General features: G+C 41.4%; 1 protein-coding gene across 6 annotated transcripts in view; it reads right to left on the bottom strand.

Annotated features, from left to right (window-relative positions):
• LGALS8 (galectin 8) overlaps positions 1-13,544 on the bottom strand; it is a 50,185-nt gene extending 36,641 nt beyond the window's left edge. For 4 of the 6 annotated variants that reach the window (XR_005058304.2, XR_005058305.2, XM_073241257.1 and 1 more), the window contains exons 1-2: positions 12,970-13,544; positions 12,398-12,592 (exon numbers count right to left, since the gene is read on the bottom strand). The gene's annotated coding sequence lies outside the window, so the exon portion shown is untranslated. The remainder of the gene's footprint in view (positions 1-12,397; positions 12,593-12,969) is intronic. The other 2 variants (XM_037007305.2, XM_037007304.2) reach the window with 1 other exon arrangement.
• Between the last annotated feature and the right edge of the window lie 10,626 nt (positions 13,545-24,170).

Genomic DNA, 24,170 nt, shown 5'->3' on the forward strand with positions numbered 1-24,170 from the left:
CCTGATGGCCCCTCTGTGACTGTGCCTGTCTTAAGTTGTTCCTCCCTTGAGGAATCTTACCTGTCTCTGGCTAACCAGCCATCTTCGGGGCCATACAGGGAAATGTAAAGTTGGTAAGTGAGAAAGAAGTAGTATTCTTTTAAGAGGTTAGCTTTCTGCCTTTTTGAAAATTTATGCCTCATTGCTACTATGCCCAGCACTTGTTTTGAGGTATCTTCATTATCTGGAAAGGCTTTGATGCACTACAATTATATGTATGAGGCACAAATTCTAGAAAAAGGGTTGTATTCAGGAAGAGAGAAGAAAAGGTATAGAAGTAGCAAATGGAAGAAAAATGTGAGAAGATTATTTCTATGACATAACTTCTTGTTGAGCAGCATAAGCCTGTATAGGTTTTAACAGACTATTAATTAACTATGTACACACATTAACAGAACAGGAATACAGATACATAACAAAAGCAGACCCACAATTAAGGGCCGTATCCAAAAAGACAAGAAAACCAGTAAAGTAACCCAGGCACTTGTGAAAACTTATTAATAATATTATGTATATTGTCTAGTTGATTCTGAATGGTTTTTGAGAGAAGTCAAATTAAAACACCACATTCCTGGAAATTGTTCACATCCCATATGTTCTTTTAACAGCAGATAGTCTATAGGAGCACGATTTTGAAGTACTGCAGTTCATACTTCTCCTAGCTCTTGATTGAGGTTCAGGTAATATGGAAGCAGTCAAATTCGTTGTCTTGCTATAAGCACAGGGCAGCTTGGATATTTCCTTTTGCATGCCACCAACAAGTCCAGGAACCAGCAGGATGAATGCAGCTCCAACTGCAACAGCAGTGGGATCTAAAAGCTTCAAGTTGTCACAATCAGACGTCAGAGCTTGGAGAAATCTTTTATGACTATTTCCGGAATAATTTATTAGAGCAGGAAGGATGCGTCCTATGCCACATATACCTTGATAATGTGAAGAGAGGCCTTAAGGGGTGGACTTGTACCACCTGCCCTGCCCCTAAGGTGGGCTGGGTTGTTGTCTATTTGCCAGAGCTGTTTACAGTGAAGTCACGGGTTATGCTGAGATACCTTTCTTTATTTGCAGAACACTCAAACATTCCAGGCCAAGTTGCTCCTGGCCTTTTGACCTTTAACTGTTCTCACTGAAGATGTCTATATTCCTAGTCTGGTATCTTTACCTTAGAGAATTAGTGTGACCTTGACTTTGCACAATGCTTAACACAGAGTTTCGATTGGGACTTCTTTGCCCATTGTTACATTGCTTTGACTGTAAATATCATGCCTTCCTTTTTCCGGAGGCCCTCACCCTACTCTGACTACACCCACAGTCCCTGTCTCATCCCCCGCTCTACAGATGGAGACCCAAGCTACTAGGTAAAGGGGGCGATGACCAGTCTGGCTGTTTCATGCTGAGAGGGGACGCAGTAAGGGGTACAGTTAGGTCTCCATCAGTGGCCGGTCGAGAGGGCCTTGGAAGATTGGCGCTTCCATCTTGGGTTCATTTCTATTACTAATTGCAGTTTTATGGCTTCTAGGCAAAATAGAACAAATTGTGTTATTAGGTTAAGTAGCAACATCTGGAGTTGGATTTTGCATTTTGGATCAACTTGACGAGATTAAGAATGTATGGCTGAATATGAGAAATAGTAAAATTTTAAATGAAATGATAAGAGAAAAGTAAAACATCTGGAGAATTCATAGCCAGATATTTTGGGGAAACTAGAATTCTGGATATAATCTATGTCCTAATGATGAGTATTAGGATTCAGTATAGCCAACGCTGCATTATTGAAACAAGACTTCTCTCTAAAATCACCTTCATTTTTATTAGAAGTATTAGGTAGAGAGAAAGATAAATGTTTCAATTCTGCTCATTGTCATTTACTAAACTGTTGTCAGCTTAAGAGAAAAAGCTCAAAACACTTTATCAGCAATATTTGAAAACAAAAAGCCACAAAATCATCTCCTTAGTTTACTTAATCGTATATAACCAATACCTGTTCTGCTGAAATGTAGTTCTTTACTAGTTTAGGAGTAATAAAACAGTGACTATAAATGACAAAAGACTTACAAATGGCAATGGCTAAAGATCTGATGACAGCTTACTATAAGACAGCTGACATAAGGAAATTTGGGTATTTCTGTAACACAAAACATTTAGTAACAAAGTTTAGCATCATACCCTTTGACAGTGCTTTCCAGGTAATTAAGCAGGTAATTTTACATATTGGATAAAGAAACCAAATTACTCAAATACTTTCCCCAATGAGAAAAAATTCCTCTGACATGTTCCAGGGGCCCTCTGGAAAATATCAGAGTTAATTAGATAGGGGTAAAAGCACCTTTTTGAATTTGATTTTGGGAAGTTGTCAGAAAAAGTTTCTTTGGCACTTGCTTAAATAAAATTATAGGTTGCCATGAAGCAACAATTATCCATTTAACCATAATGAAAACAAAATACCTCAAAGGCAAAGATAGAAGGTTACACAGTTGTTAGCAAAGTTAACTTTTAGTCCTTTTAATATTAAGATCTTATTTTCTTAAATACTCAGACAACTCATTGAGACTTTAAGCATGAGAAACTGCTTTGATAAAACAATTAGAAAACCTTTTGCAATTTTTCAACATTAAGAGCAGACTAACAGTTTAAGAAAACTTTGTCCTTTTAACTGAAAACTCTAATTTGCTGTGTACTTGATATCTAGACTCATTTGCTTTAATTTTACACAGCATGACCATATCAATTCTTCCACAGTTTCTACGATTTTTTTTACATTTAGAGTTCTTCCTCTTTAAATAAACAGCTGTACTTTAGAACTAAGTTACTTTCTTTTATCAAAAGATACATTCTTTAGCATGCAGAAAGAAATGTTTTCCTTCTTATTTTAAGTAGTTTTAATTAGATATTAAAACCATTAGGAACTTTAATTTTCAGTGAACACTAAGAAGTAGGCTATTGTAAACTTACACCAGCATTCTTTAGATTGACGAATTTATGAACATATTTTACAATTTCTGGAACCATGTGCTTTACAGCACAATCTCTCACTAAGCATAAAATGTCTATTTAACTTAGCAAAACTTTTAAGATTTTAGGTTACCACAAAGATTCCCAGGCTGTTTGTAGGTATACACACTGTAACACACAATTATTAAGATGTTTACTTGCTACACTTATTTAGTTTACTCATTCGTAAGAACCATGCTCACAAAACTTTTACCAAATATTAGACAAAGTCAAGCCTCTTTTTAAGCCTTTTTTTCTTGAAAGACTTAACAGATAACATCAACTTAAATGACTTTAGGTAAACTTAGGCAGCTGATAACCATAAAAGGACATGTCCATTTCAGTTTAACTTAAATTAGCATTAATGCTTAAAATCTTTTATTAGAATTTTCTAGAAGTTTTAGAATGCCCAATTTTTACAAGCACTTGTTTTTAAATCAACTACTTCTTATTAATACCATCCTGAGGTAGAAAAATATTTTAAATTTACACACATAGACACACAGATTGAGATGTAATGACTACAGTTAGCAACACTTTTCATAAAAGAACATATACACAGACAGATAAACTGATACAAAGATTTGAGTTACTAATATTCAATTGCCTTCTTTCTTTTCAGCTTATTTGATCAAAAGTGTCTCAGTTTTCAAGAATACACTCTAAGGGCAAGCAGTTTACAAAACTGGGTTAAGGTTTAGACAGCCCCAGATGAACAGGGCCCATGAAGGCTCTGTACTGATAGGGACTGTGTGTCTAGGGGGCTGGAAATGAAATGCAAGTACAATTCTAGCACCAGTTATCTAAAGCCAGGCTGTATTGCAGAAGATAAATTTCTTCTGTTTCAGGGAGTCTAGTTTAAAAACCTCCCATTTGATGGACAGTGACTGTAACGGGGTTTGTTGGGGGGACGTAGTGAAGGTGGAAGCCTAGTAAACATAATGTTCTTCATGTAATCGTAGATTAATGATAACAACAACAAAAAATAAACTCCCAGTTTTTGAGGATAATGATGCACCCAATAAGTAGAAGAGATTTTCACCAAAAACATTTAGATAACTAGTTCCATACTGTAGCCTATGGGATTTTTGACCATTTCCCTTCTTTGCATCAAAATATATTTAGCTGCATAACCTTATTATATTGTATACTTCAGGGTCCAAGCCTTTCTAATCAGAGACTTAAGACTGGTAGCTGACGCTAATCGTCTTTTAAGTGGCTAACAGGTGCCCAGACACATTTCATGAGATAAAGAATACAGCATTTAGTCAGGAATAAGAGCAAAGCATGGATCTCCTACCTTGCAGTGGTGAGCATCAGGTTCCATGAAACTGATGAATTTAGAAGAGAGTTAGGAACGTCCCCTGCCTCACCCAGAGGCCAGGGCAGCCTGAAGAAGCAGGCTGGAAGTCAGAGATAGTCATTCCTCACAGATACCCAGTCAGGCTGTCAGGGTCTGATTCCAGACACGCAGACCTTTGAGAAGCTGCTTAAGTGTAGCCTCAGCCTAGACTCTTGCAGGTGCCCACCCTCGTATCCAAGGAGAGCCTCTGAAAGGGAATCCTGGCCTTCACTCAGGTGACATTCCCGGCTCCCAAGGGAGATGGGTATCCACTGAGGGAGATGCAGGGGAACCTGTTGCTCAAGACTTTGAGAACAGCAGCCAGGCTAGTCCCATTTAAGTGGCTGACGAGCGCCCAATGTTGTGTGCCACAAACAGCTTCCTTCTATAAGGATAGTGAAAGAAAAGGCAGGCTTGGATGCCGATACTCACCTCCGAAGTTATGCCGGACAAGCCCCCCAAAATGATGCCGGGGTTCTTGTTTTCAGAGTCAAAGAATGAACTTAGCAAACAGTTAAGGTAGGAGAGCTAAGGGGAGGCTTTTATTTAGCAATAAAGTGAAAGGACAGACAGAGCTCCTGGCTTACACCAGGAAGGAACAAGAGAGCCCTGTGCACATAATTTTGACAAATTATAGGTCTATTTAACTTCCTTGAGGAAGTACTTTCCACTGGAATCTTTCTGAAGGAGCTTGTAAATTGAAGGAGTACAGTAAAAGCAAACTTTTCTCTGCTTAAGCTAAAGGAATAGTAAAAAAAACAATCTTTAAGATAAATGATAGCCATGTCCCAGTTTTTTGGAATCATAGCTGGAGAAGGGAGGCCTTGTTGTAAAGGACACATAGGTTTAAGGACTGCATTAATTTATCTTAAGTCATGTAAGAGTCTCCATTTTCCTGACTTCTTCTTTATAACAAATACAGGGGAATTCCATGGGCTTGTCGAAAATTCTAATCTATCTAACTGAAGCTGTTCTTGAACTAATGTGTGTAAAGCTGCCAGTTTTTCTTTATTGAGGGGCCACTGATCAACCCAAACAGGTACAGGGATAATGTTTCCCTGTCTGTGAGCCTTTTTGAAATCTCTTAATACATTACTCCAATCAGCTTGTCTTAGGGTTCCTTGTGGGGACAACCAGTAACAATGTTTTTTAATATATTTATGAAGTTGCACAAAATCTTTTTTAGAAATTTTCACTCCTGATGTTTTTAGGAGGGCACAGAGTAATTTTAAGTAATCCTCTGGATTATCTGCTTTAGTTTCATGTTGGCCTATTATAATGTCCCTGATGTCTGGATCCTTTCCCTACGTATGCTTTCCCGGGAGTCTTACTGGACTGACAATCTTAAGGAGCTTTCCCGCTCTGAGCTCCCTGTTCAGGCTCCATGTGTCGGCTCCCCGCATGCCTCTGACCTGCAGATTTGGAGGGAATGTGAAAGAATGCTGAAGATCTGAAAGGCCAGCCAGGGGACTCAAGGCGTTGCAGCACAAGAGTAATGCCGAAAAGGCCCTCCTCATATCTATTGAGCAAATGAACTTAACACCTAAAGAATTCTGAGTAGGGGGTTCAACATATGATCAACACACAATCATCTGACCTTGAGTCTAGTCCTAGGGTGTGACGCTCCTCAAGGACACCGAAACCACGTGAGGGTGGTCACAAGTTGTAGGAACTATTTTGGTTCTAATCATTCTGTTTCTGATCATGCATCAGGAGTTGTAGGAAAAAAAATAAATTCACATGTATTTGTACATTTGATTTCTATATTACTTGATTTATGTATTAATCCCATTAATCCCACACAAACAGAACACCAAAAAGCATTTTTTAAAACAAGGACAGTTTAAGGGAACACTGGGACAATATATGGCATAGTAACGATCACATTATAGGGGTCCCAGAAGAAAAAGAGAGAGAAAAGGGGGTAGAAAATGTATTTGAAGAGATAATAGGATATAAAACTTCCCTAACCTGGGGAAGGAAACAAGACATCCAGGTCTAGGAAACACACAGTGTCCTAACAAGATGAACCCAAAGAGATCCACCCAAGACATATTATAATTAAAATGTCAAAAAGTAAAGACAGAGAATCTAAAAAGCAGCAAGAGAAAAGCAATTAGTTACAAATATAGGAACCCCCATGAGACTATCAGGTGATTTGTCAGCAGAAACTTTACAGGCCAGAAGAGAGTGACAAATACAGTCCAAGTGCTATAAGAGAAAAAAATCTACAACCGAGAATAGTCTATCTGGCAAGGTTATTGTTCACAATTGAAGGGAAGATGAACAGTTTTCCAGACAAGCAAAAGCTGAAGGTCTTAATCACCACTAAACCATGTTTACAAGAAATATTAGAGGGATTTCTTTAAGCAGAAAAGAAAAGGTCATACCTAAAAATACGAAAATATATTAAAGAAAAAAAATCTCCTTGGTAAAAGCAAACATATAGTAAAGGTAGTGGATCAACCACTTGTAAAGCTAATATGAAGATTATGAGACAAAAGTAGTAAAATCAACTATACCTACAATAATTAGTTAAAATATGATCTTAAAAGCATAAAATGTCAGTACTTTTGAATGTTCTCAGACTTAAGCAACCATCAACTTAGAATAGACAACTATAAATATAGATTGTTATAATAAACCTCATGGTAACCATAAACCTGTAACAGAGACATAAAAAATAAAGAGAAAGGAATACAAACATAACACTAAAGAAAGTCATCAAAATGGAGGAGAGCAAGAGAAGAAGAAAGACACAGAGAACTACAAAAACAACCAGAAGACAATTAATAAAATGGTAATAAGTACATACCTAACATTACTTTATATGTTAATGGACTAAGTGCTGCAATCAAAAGACATAAGGTGGCTAAATGGATTTAAAAAAAGACTGATCTGTATGTTGCCTACAAAATACTCACTTCAAGTCTAGAGACACACAGAGATTGGGATGTGAAGCAATGGGAAAATATATTCCAAGCAAATGGAAATGAAAAGAAAGCTGGGGTTTCAGCTTATATCAGACAAAACAGACTTTATAACAATGGCTGGAATGAGAAAAAAGAAGAGCATTCCATAATGATAAAGAACTCAATCCAACAAGATACAACACTGGTAAATATTTATGTACCTGACAAAGGAGTACCGAAGCATATAAAGCAAATATTGACAGATACCACAGGAGAAATTAACAGCAACACAGTAATAGTAGGGGATTTTTAACACCCTACTCACACCAATGGATAGATCTAGACAGGAAATTAATAAGTAAACACTGCCTTTCAATGCACATTAAACAATGAACTTAATAGATATATACAGAGCATTCTATCCAAAAACAGCAGAATATACATTCTTCTCAAGTGCACATGGGACAATCTCCAGGATAGAGCACATATTAGGCCACAAAACAAGTCTCAATAAATTTAAGAAGACTGAAATCTTATCATGCATGTTCTCCAACCACAACAGTATAAAACTACAAATTTAAAAAAATACTGGAAAAAAACATAAACACGTGTAGTCACTAAACAACCAGTGAGTCAATAAAAAAAAATTAAAGAGGAAATTTAAAAAACATCTTGAGATAAATAAAAATGAAAACATTCCAAATTCTAAGGTATGCAACAAAACCAGTTCAAAGAGGGAAGTTTACAGCTTTACAAGCCCACTTTAAGAAATAAGAAAAATCTCCAACAATCTACCCTTACACCAAAAGGAACTAGAAAAAGAACAAAGCCCATAGTTAGGAGGAGGGAAATAATAAAGTTCAAAGTGGCAACAAATTAAATAGAAACTAAAACAATAATAGAAAAGACCCAAAAAACTAAGAGCTGGTTGTTTGAAAAACAAAAAATTTTAACTGATAAACCTTCAGCAAGAGAGAGGACCCAAATAAATAAAATCAGAAATGAAAGAGAAGTTGCAACTGATACCACAGAAATACAACAGATCATAAGAGACTACTACAAATAATTACAAATCAACAAATGGGACAATCTAGAACAAATGGATAAATTCTTAGAAACATAAATCTTCCAAGACTGACTCAGGAATAGAAAATCTGAATAGACCAATTACTAGTAACAAAATTGTCTTAGTATCAAAAGCTCCCAACAAACAACAGTCCAGGACCAGATGGTTTCACAACTTAAGTATACCAAACATTTAAAGAGGAGCTAATACTTATCCTTTTCAAACTATTTTTAAAAATGGAAGAGAACGGAACACTTCCAAACTCATTCTACCAGGCAAGCATTACCCTGATACCAAAACCAGACAAATACATTTTAAGAAAAGAAAAATACAGGCCAATATCCCAGTGAACACAAACAGAAAAATCTTCAACAAAATATCAGCAAACCAAATTCAACAATACATTAAAAAATCACACAACATGATCAGGTGGGGTATGTTCCTGACATGTAAGGATGATACAATATCTACAAATCAGTGTGATAGACCATATTAATAAAACAAAGGATAAAAGTCATATCATCTCAATAGATGCATAAAAGTCATTTGACAAAATTCTACATCTGTTCATGATAAAAACTCTCAACAACATGAGCACAGAGGGAACATATATTAACAAAAGACCATGTAAGGCCATTTTCCTCTAAGATCAGGAATGAGATAAGTTTTATCACCTCACCACTTTCATTCAACAGAATATTAGAAGCCCTAGCCACAACAATCAGACAAGAAAAATAAAGGGCATCTATACTGGAAAGGAAGACATAAAACTGACTTGCAGATGACATGACACTGCATATAGAAAACCCTAAATAAATCTGCCACCAAAAAAGAAAAAATGAATTCAGCAAAGCTGCAGGATACAAAATCAGTATATAGAAATTGGTAGCATTTCTATATATCAATAACGAACTATCATAAAGTGAAATTAAGTAAATAATATTTACAATTGTATAAAAAAGAAAATACCTAGGAATTAATTTAACCAAAAGGCAATGCTTGTACTCTGAAAACTTTAAGATAGTGATGAAAGAAACTGAAGATCACACAAATACATGGAAATACATAACATGTTCATGGAGTGAAACAATTAATATTGTTAAAAATGTCCATACTAACCAAAGCAATCTACAGATTCAGTGCAATCCCTATCAGAATTCCAATGAACTTTTTCAAAAAGTAAAACAATCCTAAATTTTGTATGGAACCACAAAAACATCCAATAACCAAATATCCAAAGCAATCTTGAGAAAGAACAAAGCTGGAAGTATCACACACCCAGATTTCAAACTATACCACAAAGCTATAGTTATCAAATAATATGGTACTGGCACAAAAACAGACATGTAGATCAGTGGAACAGAGAGCCCAGAAATAAACCCATGGTTACCCATGGACAATTAATCTCTGACAAAGGGGAGGCAAGAATATACAACGGAGAAAAGACAGTGTCTTTCGAAATGGTGTTGAAAAAACTGGAATGCTACATACAAAAGAATGAAACTGGATCTCCTACAGCATATACAAAATAAAAATACATTAAATTCATAAGTGTAAGACCTGAAAACAAAATTTCTAGAAGAAAACACTGCCACGACATCAGTCTTAGCATATTTTTTTGATGCTGTCTCCTCAGGCACAGACAACAAAAGCAAAAATAAACATATGGGACTACACAAACTAAAAAACTGCACAGTGAACAAAACCATCAACAACAAAAATGGCAAGGTACTAAATGGGAGAAAATATATGCAAATGATTTATTTGATAAGGGGTCAACATCCAAAACAGATGAAGAACTCAACTCAAAATCAAAAACAACAATCTGGTTAAAAAATGGGCAGAGAACCTGAATAGACATTTTTCCAAAGACATGCAGATGGCCCACGGGCACATGAAAAGATGCTCAAATCACTAATCATCAAGGAAATGCAAGTCAGAACCACAATGAGATACCACCTCACACTGTCAATATGGCTAGTGCCAAGAAGATAAGAAGTAATAGTGTTGGTGAGGATGTGGGGAAACAGAACCCTCACACACTGTTGGTGGGAATGCAAACTGGTGCAGCTACTTAGAAAACAGTATGGAGTTTCCTCAAAAACTAAAAATAGAACTGCCATATGTGATTCAGCAATTCCACTTCTACATTTAGCTGAAGAAGACACTTCACTATTTTGAAAAGCCATATGCACCTTTAAGTTTTGTAAGGCTGGAGGCACCAGAGGGAGGCGTGAGCACATCGGACAAGCTCAGCCCTCACCAAACAGGGAAAGGGGGCAGCAAAGCCCCCAACTCAAGCCTAGTAAGGGAAAGAGACCAACAGATTTCTGCCTGATGACGTGCCAAAATCCACAGCTGCTGCCCCCTCCCAACCTGGAAAAGGTGCCTTAGGCTAGCCAATCCTCACACCACTGTAAACCCGGAGGGGGCGCTCGGCATGGGCCTGGGGGAGCAAGGAAGACGACGGCCCCGGTGGGCTGGGTGTGCAGCGCGGCGCCCTGGCGCCCAAAGCGCGATGCCGGGCGCGCTGCTTGAAGGGCCACTCGCGACATGTGCTCCCGCGCGGCGCCCGCGTACACCTCAGCTTCCCGGCCACCATGCTCTCCCTCCCTGTAACTTCATTATAAACTCGCTGCCTGCCTTGCTGGGCACGACTTCTCCGGCCTGTGACTAACCAGACTGGCGAACATTCCCCAGGATTGCGCCCTATTAAACTTTTGGCTCCTTTGTTGCCTCCTCGCCTAGTCATTTCGGCTCAATTTTACCTTACAAAGTTCACTGCAGCACTATTTACAATCACCAAGATATGAAAATAACCTAAATGTCCACTGAGAGATGAATGAAGATGTGGTGTATAATAGAAAATTACTCAGCCATAAAAAAAAATGAAATCTTGCCATTTGCAACATCATGGATGGATCTAGAGTGCATTATCTAAGTGAAATAAGAGACAAATACCATGATTTCACTTACATGTGGAATCTAAAAAACAAAACAAACAAACAAAACACAACAGAAACTCACAGTTGCCAGAGGGGAGGGTGCATGGGTTGGAAGCAATAGGTGAAGGGAATTCAGAGTTACAATATTCCAGTTATAAAATAAATAAGTCATGGGGGTTGTAAGATACAGAACAGGAAGTATAGTGAAGAATAATCCAACTACTTTGGTGACAGATAATTAGACTTAAGTGGTGACCATTGTGTAATGTACATAAATATCAAATCACTATATTGTACACCTGAAACTAATACCGGATGTCAGTTATTCATCAATTTAAAAAAAACAGGTTTATTACATCATCAGGCAACTTAAATAATAGCAACCTCCTCCAAAGGGGTTAATAGTGACATTAAAATTAGCATTAACTGTCTTTTATATCACCATAAAATCCTGAGGTCGCGCAAACAAAAACAATAAATCTAAAAATACATACTAGAACATTTCTAACATGAAACTTATTAAAATTACTAAAATAATAGCAAATACTCCGGTTCAACTGTTTGAGCTACTCTTTTTTTTTCTCATCTATGAGAATAAAACAGTATTCACCTCATAGGTCTCTGACTCAATGAATAAAACAAAGCAATAGTAAGTGCTTTATAAATTTTAGCTATTACTAATAGAAGGATTTGTTCTTTCTCCTCTAAACAAATGAAAGGAAAAAAATGCAATCTTTAGAAAGACAGTTTTCCCTGTGGCTTTCATCACAGGGGGGGATCATCAACCACAGTCTGAATGACTGAAGTACCCATAACAACTCCAGAGGAAACCTCAAGGCTTTTAGCAGAACCGAAAGAGAAACGAAACCAAAACTTCCTACATTCTACTTCCGCTAATTCTGTCATTGTACCTTCCAGCAATACACATTAAACGCACTTGGTCTCTATTATAAATTCAGAAGCTGCATCCCTGTTTAGCACTTATCGATGTTACTAACACACGTTTGTCAAAACCTCAAAGCTCAGTTCTCCATAAAATGCATAAAGTACGTACAAGAGCAAAAAGACAAGGTACAGACAGGCCATAGCCACGTTCACAATTTACCTCGAGATCAGAGAGTGATCCGATTTGAACCATTCCCCGAAGTACCCACAGGGACCGGTCCTGCTGTTAGTAACATGTTTTGTTCTACGGACGCTCAAAGCAACGCTGGTGACTTGCGTTTCCCAACGAGGAAACCTGCGTTCAAATGACCTGGCACCTTAGAGCGTGTTCGGAGTCCGGGAAAGCCTTGGAGATCTGTCATTAAATGTAAAGAATCTGTCGTTCAAGACACCGGGGAGGAAACCTCCCCGACGGAGGGGGCGCTCGGCATGGGCCTGGGGGAGCAGGGAAGACGACGGCCCCGGTGGGCTGGGTGTGCAGCGCGGCGCCCTGGCGCCCAAAGCGCGATGCCGGGCGCGCTGCTTGAAGGGCCACTCGCGACATGGGCTCCCGCGCGGCGCCCGCGTACACCTCAGCTTCCCGGCCACCCGGTCTTAACTCCGTCGCAGGGAGCGTCTGTGCGACGGGCTGGCCCGAGACGGTCTCGCCCGCCCAGTTCGGACTCGGGGACAGCGACGTCCGAACCCCTCCTCGGCTAGCGAGCCCACCGCAGCAGCCGCCCCGCTACTCACCTGCAACCAGCGGCGCCCACACAGGTTGTTCGGCGGCCGCAGCGGCGGGAGGGGGAGGCTGACGCGCGAGGGGTGTGTGGCTACGGGGAGCGAGAGGAGTCAGTCCACCTCCAGTCCTCGGAGCGCGCGCCCCAGGCGTTGTCGTCGGCCGGCGACTGCGTCTGGGAAGAGCCTGGGCCTACCTTGCGGCGGGGTCACCTGCTGGCTCCCCGCGTGCGTCTCCTGCGCACTCTCTGGGCGCTTGGACCGCTACCGGCTCGCTGCGGGACGAGCTGAAGGGGATGAAGGCACAGTGTGCCTAGGCGGGTCTGGTTGGTAGTCGGGGCAGGGTTGCGGGAGAGTTGAGGGCAAAGGGCAGCGGGAGTTCCATGGGCCAGCGTGTTTCCGTCGCCCAAAGGCTAGGAGGGAGCGTAGGGCCGTGTGGACCCGGTACAAGTCTTGCCTTGACCCGTGACCCTCGCCGCCCAAATCAGTGCCAGGTATTTCAAAGGTTTGCCTGCTCGTCTGCCTTGGATCGGAGTCCAAACGGTGCCATAAAAGATTACCTGACTTGGGAACGCCACCTTCGTGCCATTACACACCTTTGGGTGTTAGGTGAAAGGGTGGGGAGATAGGTCAGTACTGCTGGTCTGCACCTAGCCCACGCCCTCGAGACAGCCACTGTAGATTATTGGCTAATTATTTGGTGTGTGGGTGTTTTCCCTCTAAGTTAAACATTTACCCAAAGAAAAACGTAAGCAGTATGGAGCACAATTCCAAATATCTTAGATGCTCAATAAATACCTGACTTTTCAGTCACATTAACCCACATTGACTGCATGTCTGACCTATTGACTATAAAAGCAGAAATACAAATAAAGTTATGTAAGCCACTTTAGACAGCTGGGCTGCTTTCAGTTTTCTGTTAGACACCACAAAGCTCTCATTGTCCTACTTGTCTTTAGTTGATATTTATCCACGTTGTTTAGAAAGGCATGTTTTGGTGTCGCTGCTACTGGCTTTCTCCTGTGGCTTTGTTTTTTTGTTTTTTTTTTTAATTGAGTTCATTACATATCTCATGCCAGCGAACTGACATTCCAATTCACTATTACTTGCCTCTTCTATTTATTTTTAAAGTTTGAGTCACTCTTCAGGATCCTTCTTAAATAGCTTCATGTAACCTTTGACATACACCACCTGGGATTTGTACTTATCTCTCTATGCATTGATTTATCTATCCAACTCGATTTTAAATTGAGAAGAGGAACTTGTCTCATACACTCCCCAATGCTAATGTCATGCTTTGCATGAAAATATTAGGTTGAAATAATAGGTTACTAATAAAGAGAGGAGCAACTGAAAGTCTTCACATTTCGCCTGGGTTGAGTATCTCTCCTTTACAAAGTAAGTTGAAATAAATACACATCAGTGCTCTATTTCTTTGTTAAGTAGCATTTAGGTGCAAATGGAACTAAATAAAAGAGCCAGAAATCCAGTGTTAGTGAAGTTATTCGCAAACCCAGAGAACTTATAAATAACCCACTGATTAGTCCCTGTTTTGTCCAATGAACTCAGTACATCTTTTGTATCATTAAAATCAGCAAATGTGTGCTGAGTGCCCACCAAGACAAGGCAGTGATAAAGAGTAGGGTATACGCAGGGTTTGTAGTATGTGAACCTGGCCTATCTGGGTGCCAAGCCCAGGAGCCTCCAGATGGGCTTTGCCTTTGGCGTGCAGCAGCTGCACCCCACCTTGATCCAGCGGACTTACGGGCTGACCCCACTAAGTCTACCCGCAAGCCATTGTCCAGCCCAGTGTAGTGATCCCGGCTACCCCGGTCCCGTCACTGCCCTCGCCCTACATCGAATACACACCAGCCAGCCCAGCCTACGCCCAGTACCCGCCAGCCACCTTCGACCAGTACCCGTATGCCGCCTCGTCCGCCAGCTTCATGGGCTACAGCTACCCGGCGTAGCCCAGGTTTTTTTTTTTTTTCTCTTCAACTTTGTTTATTGATGTACTGAACATGAAAAAATACAAAGAATCGAAACACAAAAGAAAACATGTACAGCCTCTTAAATACTCAACAGAATATATTTTCTATTCCAACGGATGTGAATTAAGTCATACTGTACAACTTCAAATAAATACCAGCCTTACATTTTATTAAGTGCTCTGATAAACACTGTAAAGTGAGGCACAATTTGCATGCCCTCTCATCAATGCCTTGGTTTGCTACAGTGGTATAGGAAAGAAGCATGTAGCTGCTGTTTTCCCGAGAGGGAAACCTTATTTTTTTTTAAGTATATACATGTATTTTGTTTTTTAGTTTTTTTTTTAAATGCAGGTTAACTCTGACAATCTAAATGCACCTAAGGATATGAGAAAGTGCTAAGCCAATTGATTTCTGAATAGCATTGAGTGGGTCAGCATGAAAACTCGCTTATTCACTTTAGCACACGCCTCACAGTATATGTACTGTACTATACTGTACCTCGGACCCTTGTCATTGCAGAGAAGAGCCCTAGGTGTATCGTAGTCACACAGCTCTTGGATTAGTGCACTCGCCTCCTAATGAGTCTCCTGCTTTTGCCCTTGTCGGCCTGCAGTCTGTTCTCAACCCAGCAGCCAGAGATGGTGACAAAACATAATTCAAATAATGTTACTCTTCTGCTAAACATTTCCACCAGCTTTTGTTCATTAAGTAAATGCCCAAGTCCTTACAAGAGCACTTCATGATCCACCCCCCCGTGTCCACACACTGGGACTTTCATTGCTTACTGCATTCCTCCTCTACAGCATCCACACCAGTGTAGATACTTGTCATACTCCCCCCTCAGAACCTTTGCATTGGATGTTTCCTTTGCCTCCTTCAAATATACTCAGGTATCATTTCTCAGTGAGGCCCTTCCTGACCGCAACCACCTTCCCAGAACACACACACTTAATCCCTATCACTCTTGTTTTTCTCTAGCACTTAGCATATTCTAATATGCTATTGGGTTTACCTTTTTATTTTATGTGACTTCTCCCACCAAACCATAGGCTCTGTGATTAACGGGAGTTTTTACTGTTCTTGCTTCAATGGAATTTACACATGTCCAATGGGACACAGAAACTGCTGTATTTTGGAGATTAGAATAGGATGATGTAACTGGCAGTGCTTTGGGTAGCTACTTTACTTGGGTGTCAGGGAAAGCCTCTCCGGAGAGGTGAAAATTCAAGCTGCTGATGAATGAAAGGAGGCAGCTATGTGAAAATCTTGGGGAAGAGCATTCCAGGCTGAGGGGACAGCTAATGCAAAGTCCTTGAGGCTCTTGAGAATGCATTTAGCATGTTCAGGAACAGGCCACAAGGATGGCTGAAGCAGAGTAGCTGAGGAAACAATGACATGAGATGAAGCTGTGGAGTTGGATGAGTTCCCCTAGGGAGAGTTGGTAGATGGAGAAGTTGACCTAGGACTGAACTCTGGGTGGATAAGAGAAAAACCAATGAAAGAGACTGAGAAGGGACAGCTGTAGAAATCTGCTAAGAGTGCTGCCCTTAAAGTGAAGAAAAGACAGTGTTTTAGGAAAGAACACACAATTGTGCCAAATGCTCCTGAGAGCTCAAAGAACATAGAAGTGACCCATGGATTTAGCAACATAGAAGCAACATCTAATCTCCAAAACACAGCACTATCTCTGTCCCCAGTGGAATGCAAATTCCATTGAAGCAAGAACAGTAAAAACTCCCGGTAATCACAGAGCCTATGGTTTAGTGGGAGTGTAGGATCTGAAGAATCAAAAGTTAGCATAAGTACAGCCATCTTAAAGGCTTAAATACCACCCCCTAACCTAGAAGGAGGAAAATTATTAGAATCTTGAAAAACAAGTTAGTCAGCCAGTGTTAAATGTAGTGACCTTTAATTAGCTGACCTCAAATCAGTTAATCATACACACCAAGCTTATCTTGCTAGAACCACCCTAAACATTCCGAAGGTAATCTTATCTAACCAGACCCCAGGATGTGGCCCCAGGCAAAGATTTATGTGTCTATGAAAAAACACTGTATTGTGATTGTGGAAAATGTTGCCCCCTTTGAAAATGCTATAAAACCTTCTGGCTTTGTGTGCTCAGGGTCCTTGTTGAGACCCGCTGCTTCAGGCTAACTTGGACCCCAGCTAGCTGGTTCCTGAATAAATTCCTCTTGCTTATTGCATCAAGAGATGCCTTTCGTGAGTGATTTGGGGCGGCGTCCTCCTCTGGGAGAATCCAACAGGAGAAGTCACATAAAATAAAAAGGTAAACTCAACAGCATATTAGAAGCAACATGGGTGACTAACTCTGAAGTGGGTTGAGAAAAAGTGGTGGAAATAATGACTGTAAATATTTTAAGAAATTTTGCTGTGAAGAGGAACAGAGAAACAGTGTTGTAGCTAAGGAAGCTGTAGCTGTAAAGGGAAGTTACTGATTTTTTAAATTTTTGTTTTAAAAAAAGAAGATACTACAGCGGCACCTTTTAGACCTTTATCAAGTAAGCCACATTAAGAACTACATTTACATTGTGATTTGTTACATACCTAAAATTATGAATACAAAAATTTCACAAAACAGTACTCTTCTTATGTGTGAAGCATTCTAATCTTGCATTTTAAAAAATGCTGCTTATAACACACTAAAATGTTTGCAAGACACTTTCAGTGATGTCTTGGAGCTGGCTCATACCAGCTTGTGAGAGCCAATTTTGCACATCTCTTCCATGTTGGTACCTTGAAATTGGCCAGGAATGGAAGTATTTACACCACTGAAAGACAACTGCTACATCACAGGGCTCTTCCCACCATTCTTGAAGTCCACATGTTAAACATTTTCCAGCACATAACTGGCTGCTCATATGAACTGCCCAGAGAAGAGAAACTGATGATGCAGGAGAGGGGATGGTTACACCAGTGATTCTCAAGATGATTTTGTCCCAAAACACAGTAATAAAAGTTGAGGATATTGTAGGACCCCAACCTCCCTGAGAAATAAGTTAGCCTAAGAGTAGCCATCTTGAAGCCCAAAAAGCCATTCTGATATATGACTCAGAGGGAACAACTGAAACCAGGTAACTCCTCTGGAAAAACAAGTTAATCAATCATGACTGCTGGCAGCGCTAACCTTTCGGTTAGTTAAACATAAAAGCTGACCCTACCTTGCTACACCCCCAGGACGTGGCACCAACTCAGAAATCGTAGGTTTGAAAAATTACTGCCTTTGTAGTATTGTTATCTTGCTATGTAGTATTGTTATCTTGTTACTACAACATAATCTGTAACCATGGTAAATCTCTAGGGCTAAATGCCTCAGAAAATCCTATATAACCACTTAGTTGTAAGTACTCAGGGTCCTCGTTGAGACCCGCTGCGACGGGCAGACTTGGACCCCAACTAGTTGGCTTCTGAATAAATTCCTCTTGCTTGTTGCATCAAGAAACGTCTTTGGTGAGTGATTTGGGGGCGGCGCCTTCCTCAGGGGAATCCAACAATATCAGTTCAAAACAATAACATAGATGTTACAAATTATTTGCAGACAGTTGCCTTAGAGTTCTAAAGATTGGATCAGTTTCTTTCTCATGTCTTTATTGTTCTCATTCCTTACCCATGAAGACGTATTTTATAGGACTGTGTGGCTACAAATTTAGAAATAGTGATATAAAAATATTATCACAGAAGAAAAAGTGTAATAATATATATTGTCCAAGTTTTTAAAAAGGTAGTGAAAGAAATAATATGATTTTAGACTTATGAATTGAAACTGTATGTGCTGTTATTGGCAGGATTAATTGATTAAACAGAAATAATTGCCATAGTTGGTCAAGGTGTGAATCATGTTGTTTCAAGCTCAGAAACCCTTTTTTGGTGATTTTGCATATTATCGTGTCACTGTGTTGTTTTTATTATAATTAAAAACCTGTTGAGCTCTGCAACAATGGAGCGAAGATGAACGGGACCAGCCTGTTGCTCCCTGGCAAGTGTTGACGGCTTGATCCTCCCCCTCCTTCTGAGGCAGGGGAACACAAACCACACCAAGCTGGGAGATGTGTCAGCCTTGGAGGCACAGCAAAACTCAGCTTTATTGCATCAGAAGCCCAGTTATATAGGGGAAGATAAGGAAGTAGCAAAAGCCAGTCATTAGGGTCTTAGGCAGGTTTCAGGTTAGGTGGGGAGGTGGAGTTAGGGCCAAGAAATACTGTGGCTAAAAAATAGAGCTTTCCTGGAGTTTAAGTCTAGTGGGAGTTAGACACTAAGTAATTACACACTTGTATTTTTTATTAAAGTATCATTGATATACAATCTTATGAAGGTTTTGCATGAACAACATTGTGGTTTCAACATTCACCCATAGTATCAAGTCCCCCTCCACACCCCATTGCAATCATTATCCATCAGTGTAGCAGGATGCTATAGAGACATTACTTGTCTTCTCTGTGCTGTACTGCCTTCCCCGTGACCTACCTTTATTATGATTGTGAATTATAGTGCTCATTAATCCCCTTCTCCCATCCCACCCACCCTTCCCAACCTCTCCCCTTTGGTAACTGCTAGTCCCTTTTCAGAGTCTATGAGGCTGCTGCTATTTTGTTCCTTCTGTTTTGTTTTGTTTTTATGCTCCACAAATGAGTGAAGTTATTAGGTACTTGTCTTTCTCTATCTGGCATAGTACCCTCTAGCTCCATCCATGTTGTTGCAAATGGTAGGATTTGTTTTCTCTTATGGCTGAATATTATTCCATTGTGTATATGTACCACTTCTTCTTTATCCATTCATCTATTGATGGATACTTAGGTTGCTTCCATGTCTTGGCTATTGTAAATATTGCTGTGATAAACATAGGGGTATGTGGGTAAAATTGTAACAGTTTCAGAATATCTCGCCTGGCTTTAGTGCATTTGCATATCCTCACGGGTGGAGAGAAGTTCATCTCCATATCAATGGGTAATTACCTGAGCATCCAAGGGTGTGTCTGAACCAGATAGTTTGAAGGGAGGGGCTTGATTGCTTGCTTCTTCAGGAGCAGAGGAGAGAGATGGCCCTGGACTGAAGTTTATAAGCAATAAATGGGTTTTAAACTTTATTTGAATTATTTCAGTTTTTAGAGGTATTTTGCCTCGGGATTTCCTCTCCCTGGACTTACATCTGGCAACAGTTGGTAGGGTGCCTCTGAATCCAAAATCTATCATAATGGGTGCAACCTTTGGGAAGGCTTCTCCTGTGGATGGGGGGTGGGGGAAGTGCCCAGTGGATGCAGTGGCAAAGTGTGCTGCTTCCCTTGTTATTATCCCCCCAACTGTGGGGCCTCCAAGTTGGGAACCCCCAGTGAGGAGTTGGTCTAGGGTAAAGTACCTCTTAGAGGAGTGGGGCCTTTCCCAGAACTGGGAAAGGGTGGAAACACTGGAAGCTGCAGAATTAGCCCTCCGTGAGTTGGAAGACTGCTTGGAGACCTTAGGGGACACTGTAGCGGCTGGCATTGTAGGGTCTCTTTTCATTGAGATAGTGGAAAATGTTATACAGGAGAAAGAGAGGATTATCAAGGGACTTAGGCAGGAGAGAGACACACTTCAGCATTGCTTGGAGGGACTGGACAATAACATATGGGATGCTGTTAAAGAAGAGAGACAGTTGTAAGAATAGAAATAGGTTAGCATAAGCATAGCCATCTTAAAAGCCTAGAAGCCATTTTCTGAGTATGTGACTTAGAAAGAAAAACTGGAACTGGGTAAGGCCTTGAAAAACAAGCTAATCATGAACACCAGATGGTGGGCAGCTGTGGCCTTTAGTCAGCTAACCTTGGTCAGCTAATCCTACATACCAAGCTTATCGTGCAGAACCTCCCTGACAATTGAGGAGTGGTCTTATCTTGCTCCTGCCTAACCCCAGGATGTATGTCTTGCAAGAATAATGTGCAGCTGTGGAAAATTACTATGAGTTAAGTGTTTTGAAAATGCTATATAAACCCTTGGCTTTGAGTGCTCAGGGTCCTTGTTGAGACCGCTAGGGCTGACATTGGACCCCAGCTAGCTGGCTGAATAAAGACTTTGCTTGAATTTACATCTCTATGCCTGTGTAGTTTGTTCTCTGGAGAAGCCTCGGAAGGCCGGACCCTAACACAGTTACTGAAAAGGCAGGTCATGCTCCTGAAGATGCCTTAGCAGTGGTGAGGGGGGAGATGGCAGGAAAAGCCAAGTTGCAGGATGCTGTGGGGGAGGGGTAGGAAAGAGTAGTGCCTTCAGCCCGGAAATGATGGAGGGGGAGCCATTGCTGGGAAGCCCAAGGGAGAAGAGGAGAAGGCGGGGCCATTGGCAGATCTGCTCCCCAAGCCACTGCCGGAGGTACAATCTTCTGTTTTAAAGGCCTGCCCAGCTGTAATTAAGAAAATAAAAATGAAACAACCACAAACTCCTCAGGGGGAGGAGCAGCCCTCTCCCCAGGTTGTGGAGCACTCCATGCTCCACCCCTATACCCAGGATGAGCTAGTGGACAGGAGCGTCCAGTATAGGCAGAAGCCAGAAGAATCTCTGGGACATGGGGGGTGGAAAACATTGTTGTGTTGGGTACTGAGATGAGTAGAATGGCTTCTCTGATGACTCACATTTCCCTCTGGCAGTGGTTGCAAAATGCCCATCATGCCTCAGGGAATCAAACACTCCTGGAATGGCTGACAGCTGCCATCAGGATAGTTTGGCCTAATCAGGGTGATTTACCATATTTTCCCTGTAGTTGGAAAACATATGCAGAGCTCCAACAGGTACTGCAGGAATTGGGTATGAAAAATATCATATATAATATGGACCCCCTGGGCCCTGATGAGGGCATGTTCACTACAGGAATGAGAAATCTGGTGTTGCATACAGCTCCCACATCTTTCTTTGGGTCCCTAGCAAATACTCTTGCCCCCCACCTAGGGCAACCCATAAGTGAGGCTACTCATACTTTAGCAGGGGGAGGTTGAAACAATAAGGGCACAGAGGGAAGTACGGGCCATGACTGAAAGGAGAAGTGCAAAAGGCCCTGTGAAGGTCTCAAGGACTTAGATTTGGGTTAATTGATAAAGGCCATGGTAGTGAAAGAAAAACTCGATGGGCAGCCCAATAGAATATTGTGAGAACTGTGGCACCAATTAAAGCCAGAGCAGCAGTTCCAGCCGCTGAGGTCCAGGACATGGAAACCAGAGTCAAGGCCTCATGCCCAGCCTGTGTCCCTGCAAAACTTCATGATAGACAGTACTCAGGATTCTGCTGAGCCCTCAATCCCACAGGAGGATGATTGGGCATCACAGTTTGACTGAGGGGAGGTCAAAGTCCCCACCTTGGGGAACATGGTGGGGACTGGAGGCCACATGTAGAATTAGCAATTCATTGGTCCCTTGTGAATGTACAATGTGTCCTGACGCTGGTGTTTTTTGACTCACGGCAACCCTGAGTGTTTTCCCAGGACTCCTGCTGTGCTAGATGGCTATGGGGGTAAGGAAATTAGAGTGAAGAAAGCCCAAATCTCATTGAGGACAGGGCATTTACCCCCAAAGGAGTATACTGTGTACATTTCTACCATCCGTGAATAAATTTTGGGGATAGATATCTTGCAGGGCCTGTGGCTACAGACCACTGCAGGTGAGTTCAGACTGAGGGTGCGTGTGGTAAAGGCAGTTCTGAGGGTATATGCTAAGCACCCACCTGTAGCTCTGCCTGTACTTCAGCGAGTGACAAATATTAAGCAGTATAAATTGCCTGGGGGCACAAGGATATTGGAGAAACTCTAAAGGATTTGAGGGTGGACATCATAAAGCCCACTCATAGTCCTTTTATTTCCCCAGTGTGGCCAGTGAGAAAGCCAGATGGCTCCTGGCATATGACTAGACTACAGGGAATTGAATAAAGTCACACCCCCTTTGCATGCTGCTGTCCCCTCTATAGCAGACATTCTGGACACCCTCAGCCATGAACTGGGAATGTATCATTATGTAGTAGACCTTGCTAATGCTTATTTCTCTATTGACATAGCACAGGAAAGCCAGGAACAGTTTGCCTTCACGTGGGAAGGCTGTCAGTGGACATTCACTGTCCTTCCACTGGGATATTTCCACAGTCCCACCATCTGTCATGGGCTTGTAGCCCAGGGCTTGTCCACATGGAAGAAACTGCAAACAGTGTGGTTGTATCACTACATTGATGATATTATGCTCACATCTGATTCTCTTTCATATTTAGAAGGGGCAGTTCCTAGACTGTTGCAACATCTACAGTAAAAACGATAGGCTGTGAAAAGCACCAAGTTCAGGGAACTGGTTTGTCTGTGAAATTCTTGGGGGTCATCTGGCCAGGTAAAACTAAAGTTCCTAAAGCAGTTATAGACAAGGTCCAGGCGTTCCCCACCCCTACCACTGTGGCAGTATCACAAGAGTTTTTGGGTCTTTTGAGCTACTGGAGAGTGTTTATCACACACTTGGCACAAATTCTGAAGCCCTTATACCAGTTGGTACAAAAGGGCATCAGGTAGGACTGGGATGAGACATGTGCAGCTGCTTTTACTGCTGCCAAGCAGGCAGTCAAGGCCATACAGGCCTTGAATGTAATGGACTCATCAAAGCCCTGTGAACTAGATGTTCAACCGAAGATGGTTATGGATGGGGTCTTTGGCAGCGGCTTGAACACACACGCCAACTTATTGGATTCTGGTCACAACTATTGAAAGGAACAGAGGTCCAGTACATCTTGATAGAGAAGCAACTGGCTGCTGTGTACCACGCCTTGCTGGCTATGGAGCCCATTGCTGGAACAGCTCCAACCAAGGTAATAACCGCCTATCCTATCATGGGGTGGGTGCAAGACTGGAACCAAAGGCCATGAAGTGGCATGGCACAGACACCTACACTGGCCAAATGGGGCACATATTTACAGCAGTGCAGTGCCCTCTCTACTACCCCCTTAAGTGGAGAATTCCAACACTTAGTGGGTCCAGAGACCTATACCAGTGGAAAGCAGGAAGAACTTGCCTTTCAGCCCCTGGTAGCTGAGACTCCTTATCAGGAAGACAAATCCCCTATACCTGAAGATGCTTGGTACACAGATGGCTCCAGTGGTGGGCAGCCACCGAAGTGGAGGGCTGTGGCTTTCCATCCTAAGACTGAGGCAATATGGATGGAGGACAGCGAGGGGAAGAGCAGCCAATGGGCCGAGTTGTGGGCGGTATAGCTCATGATCA

This window comes from Manis javanica, chromosome 7 (genome assembly GCF_040802235.1).
Source record: "Manis javanica isolate MJ-LG chromosome 7, MJ_LKY, whole genome shotgun sequence".
In the NCBI taxonomy this organism is placed as follows: Eukaryota; Metazoa; Chordata; class Mammalia; order Pholidota; family Manidae; genus Manis; species Manis javanica.